A 6,000-nucleotide genomic window follows, 5' to 3' on the forward strand; every position below is an offset into this window, starting at 1 on the left:
AGGGCTTTTCTAAGGAACACATGAAGCACTTAGCAGAGCGCCTGGTATGTAGTGAGTGTTCCATAAACAATGACTACTGTCATTCTTCTCTTCTCTCCTCCAATCTCTGTGCCCAAGCTGTCACCTCCACCTGCCTGTCCTTCCTTTGAAATGCCACTCACTTTCATTTCTCTCTCTTCACTCCCAGGCCTTTAGCACTTCGCAACTGTATTCCTACAAAGTAGATCTGCAGGTCTCCCCGCCTTTGTATTCTCCTCACCCAAGCTATAGTAAACCTTTCATTTGTGTAGCACTTTACAGAATTAAAACATCCTCACTAACACTTACCTCTGACGTAGGCACATAAGCAAAGGCTCAGAGAGGTGAAGTGGTTGCCCAACGTGGCACAGCTAATGAAAGGCAGAGCTGGGATGTGAATTTAAGTCTCTTGGGCATGGCCCACTGTCCACAGAGTTGAGTAAGTAATTGCTTCTTTAATGGTGCTATTCTTGAGAATAAAGACCCAGCTTTATATTTCTCATAAACATCTCTATGTTCTGGCCTACAAGAGGTTCTCAACCAGAGTCAGCTGATTCCCCTCCTCCAGGCCCCCAAAGCAGCACACAGCCACCCTTGACCCAGCCCTGCCTTGGTGGTAGGAGGGCACACTCTGCCCCCGTGCTGCTCTGCTCACACCTCGGAGCTGGGAGCCCAGGTCTGACCCAGGGCTGTGCACGCGGAGGATGAGGGATGACCAGAGCAAAGCCGATGTTCCACACTCTGGCTAGCAAGGAGAAAATCAGGAGGAATTAGGGTTAAGTGTAGCTCAGACCAGTAGAGAATAAAAGCAACTCCAGGCTCATTGCAAGAGGAAGGAATTGCGATTTCATGAAAAGAAGGCTTCTTCTCCGTGAGAGTTGTGTGTTAGAACGAGATTCCTGCAGAGGTTGTAGAAACTGTTCCTCTGGAGGTCTTTAAGAGCTGGAACACAATTTTCTTTCCAGGACATCTCTCAGGAGGCAGGCAAGAGCTCAAAGGCAGGCCCAGGGGCTGGGCCAGGGAGGGGAGCGCAGGCCCTGCAGAGGTGGGGTCAGAAGGTCAGGCAGCAGGAACCACGGTGACGTGAAGACTGGGGTAGAGTTCTGAGCGAGAGCCCGCAGGCTGTTTGTTTTCTGATCTGTCCAATACTGCCTGCTGGCTGGGGCCGAGAGTGGGGCAGCCTGCAGGGAACGGGCTCCTTGTGGACCCTGAGGGGGCCATTGGAGCCAAACAAACAAAGACCATGTGTTCTATCTATCAGTAAGTAAAGCAGGGTGCACAGGATGGCCCACCAAAATATTAAATACAAATAATTAAACCTGTGCTCTTTTACTGTGCTTCTGAAACAGGGGTGTTTGGGAAGTGTTCCAGAACCACAAATTACTCCAGATAAAAGTGCCTCATCTTCCTGGACTATCCTTTTTGCTAGAAGATGTGCTAGGGGTGGGGGAGAGAGGAAGAGAGGTAGGTAATTTCGCTGGTAAGACTTTGAAAATTACACTTTTCATTTCGATCCATTTGGATATATCACAGACTCCAATGCAAAACTGCATGCATATTTTAGACCAAAGACCTTTCAGGCTTCCTGCTGGGTGAGACCCCCAGAGCCCTGGGGTGGGGTGTGTGATAACCCTTTCTTCTGCTTTTAGAATTCTTTGGTAGAAAAGTTTGACCAGGGCTGCTTCAGTATTTACAGTGTCTGAGGCACTGTCTCATCAAGATATTCCACAAGCATTTAAGCCCTTTCTGTGGGCCCGGCATTATGCCCTTTATGACAAAGAAGTGGGTATTTATATTTTCTTTGTAGTGGACTTGAGGAAACAGACCAGAAAGATGGAATGATCGCTCGTTCTCATCCAACAACAATTCTCCTGTGGCAAAGCAGAGCTGGCAATGGGGGTGCTCCTTTGGGGCAGCCGTGCCTGTCCCACGTGCCCGCGCCTTCCCCGTGATTCTGATTCCTCCTCACACCTATGTCCTGCCATTAAGCAATTGCACGGCACTCACTGCCATGTGCCCCCTCCTAAGAGCCTTTCAGGCAGGAGGGGCAGGTGCAGGGCACGTGGGGAGCCCAGGAAATCCAGCTGGTGCCTGTGCCTTTTCTCCTTCTGCTGGGGATTCTGACATGTTCCGCATACATCTACAGATGAGGACATTAGCACAGAGTCATCAACGTCCCCATCTCATAGGCAGAGCACCCAATTTCCAGGGCAGGCTGGAGGAGTTCAGGCTCAGTGCATAGCCCAGGGCTGTCTGGGATGTGATTGGTTCCCCACATGGCCCAGGATGGATGGGTCACCAGCAAGCATTTATCCAGAGCTTGTTAGGTGTGGGCTCTGGGTTAGGCCAGGGGAGGAACAGCGATGAATAAGACCTTCTCTGCCTTCAAGGAGCTTAAAATACACAGGGAACTGCTGCCCAACTGGTGCCAAAAGAGACAGGGAACAGGAGTGGTCCGGGGAGACATGCCCCTCCTGCGTCCTGCAAGGTCTGCTTGGGAACTATGGGGCAGGAGATGGTTCCCTGATTGGGTGACTGGGCACCTTCCCTCCCCATCTCCATGTGGAGTTCTCCCATCTCTCTGCTTCTTCGTGGTCCTCTAGAGCTCACCTTCTGTCAAATGTTCTCTCTCTGCAGTTCCCAGCAGTCACCGCATCAAAGCCACCACAGCCCGTGTTCACAAGCTGATCCGCCTGAGCGGTGCTTTACAAAGGATGCCAGCTCACACTGAGGCTGCGCTGACACATGCTGGGTGCTGTTTGTGTGCTATGACTGCTTTAATCGTCCCAACAAACCTACGATTCTATTATTATGCCCATTTTGTAGATGAAAAAGCTGAGGTTAAGTAAACAGCCAGTAAGTGACCACCTGGGACTGCCATTCAAGCACACTTTGTACGGCCTCTAGCCATTCTACACCCAGTACCTCCTTTGGGCCTTACGGTGATACTGTGATATAAGTAGATGGGGAAACTGAGGCCCAGAAGGATCAATGCACTGCCAAGCTTGATTGGTCTGTAGGTAAAGTAGAGACTAGAATCCAGATCTGACTCAGCCTGACTCTCAGCCTGGTGTTCTTTTCATTACATTTTGTTGCTGAAATCAGAAAATATTCTCTATACATTTCCGATAACCGCGTACCCAATCAGTCTTTGGAGGATTGGGTCTTTGCACTTTCCTATTGGGTGAAAACAAGGACAAAAGTCATGACCGGAAAACTGGTGAAACTAGAAAAGCTTGAAAGACCGCCACCTAGTGGCTTTCTCAGTGGTGGCGGCTGAAACTGGGCCTAGGGCCTGTGAGCCGTGACCTTGGAAGTCTGTGATAAGAAGTCCATGAGAGAAGAAGTTGGAGCTTATTGACCACTAACTGGATACCAGGTGCCCTGCGAAGCCCTTTCAATGGTGCCTCTCATTTATTCCTCACATTAACCACCTGAGGTGGGTCCTATTATCATCATCGCCATTTCAAAGACGAGGAAGCTGGGGCTCAGAGCTTAAGCAATCTGCTCGAGGTCACGCTGCTGGTAAATCTTAAAGCTGGGATTCGAAGCCAGGTTTGTCTGCCCCCACGGGCCACATCTACTTCCTCCCCACGCCTTATGCCATCGGGCCACTGCCACCTGTCCTATCTCAACCCACAGCCCCGGCTCCCCGGGCTGCAGCTACTCTGACCTTCTCTGTTTTTCGAGCTCATCCTCACGCAGGGCCTTTGCGTTTGCTTTGCCTTCTGCCTGAAATGCTCTCTCAGCTTTACTCATCACGGGCTACTCATCATACAAGTCTAGGCTTATAGAGGTTACCTCCTCAAAGATGCTATTCCAACCATCCACCTGAGGGGCCCCTACTCAAGCCCAGTTCCTCGCTGTCTCGTTAACTTACCGCGTTGCCTTCTTACGGCTTCGCACTCTCTGAGATTATCTTATTTCTCTGTTTAAGGGCTTGTTTGTCCTCTGTATTTGCCACCAAGAATGTCAGCTCTGCAGTGGCAGGAACCACTGCATCCCCAGTGCCTAGTACTGTGCTTGGGAAGTAATTGCTCCATAAATATTTACTGGATGAATGATTAGAAGGAGGCAGGGGGGAAAAGGCCCTTTGACTCCTATTTTATGCATTTCAGTCAGAGGTTCTCTTATCCCTCCTGTGGTTTCCTGTCCTCCTTACCCCCTTCTTTTTTGAATGCCTCCCTTATACATCCAGGACCAGAAGTGAACTGAGGCCAGTACTAGGACTTGGTTTAATTTGACAGATAGTAAAATATTAGATGCAGTAAAAATAAGCTGGCTTGCGTTTCTGGTCCTCAGCATTTGATATAGTTGAAACGTCTGTGTTTTTTGGTAGTGGTTGTTGTTAATTCTTGTAATTAGCTTGTACCTTATAGATATTACTCTTGGTCATTTGAAAAGAGGCTTTACTGGTCATTCAGGCCTGGAACCTCTTCTGTTCTCCAACTTTATTACTGCTTCCACCACATTCACAAACTGGAAACGTGGATGAGCATCTCAGGGTTAAAAACTGCCGGTTCTCACTCACCCACGCTGGATGTGCTCCAGAAAACAGACTCCAGTTTGTGAATTTGAATTTAGAGTCCTGCACTTGTAAGGGGAGCCCCAGACCCAGGCACAATTCTTAAGGTCTGCAGAAAGCATGAGGGGAGTACAAATGCTTGTACAGATAAGCTTATAGCCAAAGGCATGAGCGACCTCAGAAAGGAAAACCATGGTGGCTAATGGTCATTAGAGCTTCCTTGATGTAATTTCAGAGAACAGGAGAGCCACAATCCCAATTAAATGAAAGCAGGAGGATTTAGCTCTGAGTTGACAGTTCTGCTATGGTGAGTTGGTGATAGGGTGATACTGAAGGTGGGCACGAACTAGGAGAGGGCAACCTGACCCTCCTCTGGCCTTGCCTCTGTCTCGCTGTATATCTTTTCATAATCTGGAAAAATAAGACTGAGCTGGCTGGGCTTTCAGATCCCCTGCAGCTCTGATGTTCTAGGCCTTTACCGGGGTTCAGGGTGGGTGTGGGGGGCAGAAGAAGGGACTGGAGGAAAGGAGGCTAATGTCGATTGAATTCCCACTCTGCATCCGGCACTGATCTTGGCACGGTGACACCAGGTCCTCATAGCAGCCTCAAGAGCAAGGTAACTATTTTGCAGATGAGAAGAAAAAAAAAGGAGGTTAAGTGACTTACCCCAAGTCACATAGCTGGAATGTGACAGGGCTTTGCCACAAGGCATCTGGCACTTACAAACCGTCTCCACCCAATGCTCCAGAATATCTAATTCCTAGAAGTAGCACTCGCCTCCTAAGGAGCTCTGCTCTGGTCTGCACAGCGACTGCCGGGGGGGGGGGGGGGGGGGGGGGGGGGGGGAGGGGGTGGGGGTGGGGGTGGGGGGGGTGAAGGCGGAGCACAGCTGGTGTCAGATTTCTCGGTTTATTTCAACACCATTCTCCGGCCCCTAATTAGGCAGCTCAGGGGTGAAAAGCTAACGTGAATGTAAGTAATGAGCAGGAGGCCTTGTGTCACAGGCTGACCCTGGATACAGGACACAGAATGATTCCGTAATTATACCAGCCAGTGTTGACTGAGGGTCTCTTATGTGTCAGGTCCGACGACAACAGCAACAAAAACAACAATAAAAACAGCAGCAATGGCAATAACAATAGCTACAGCAGCAGCAGCAGCTGAGGGCTCACGATGCGCCAGGCAGGGCAATGTACTTAGCAGGACATTTGCTAGGAGCGGAGTAAGACGACTCCTCTTTTTTACTGGTTGAGGAGACGGGCTCTCAATGCCTGAGCAATGAAACAAGTACCCCAAGCTCGGACTATCAGGATTGCTATGTTTTGGCTTCTAGATAGTGGGGAAGGTGTTAACTCACCAGGAAAGCTAAGAAGCTGTATTTTCTGAGTGACAAATCAGGACACATGGTCTGATGTAATGATTGGTGACGGAGCAGGCTCTTTGAAAAATCCAGGGGC

This window comes from Orcinus orca, chromosome 14 (assembly GCF_937001465.1).
Source record: "Orcinus orca chromosome 14, mOrcOrc1.1, whole genome shotgun sequence".
Classification (NCBI taxonomy): Eukaryota; Metazoa; Chordata; class Mammalia; order Artiodactyla; family Delphinidae; genus Orcinus; species Orcinus orca.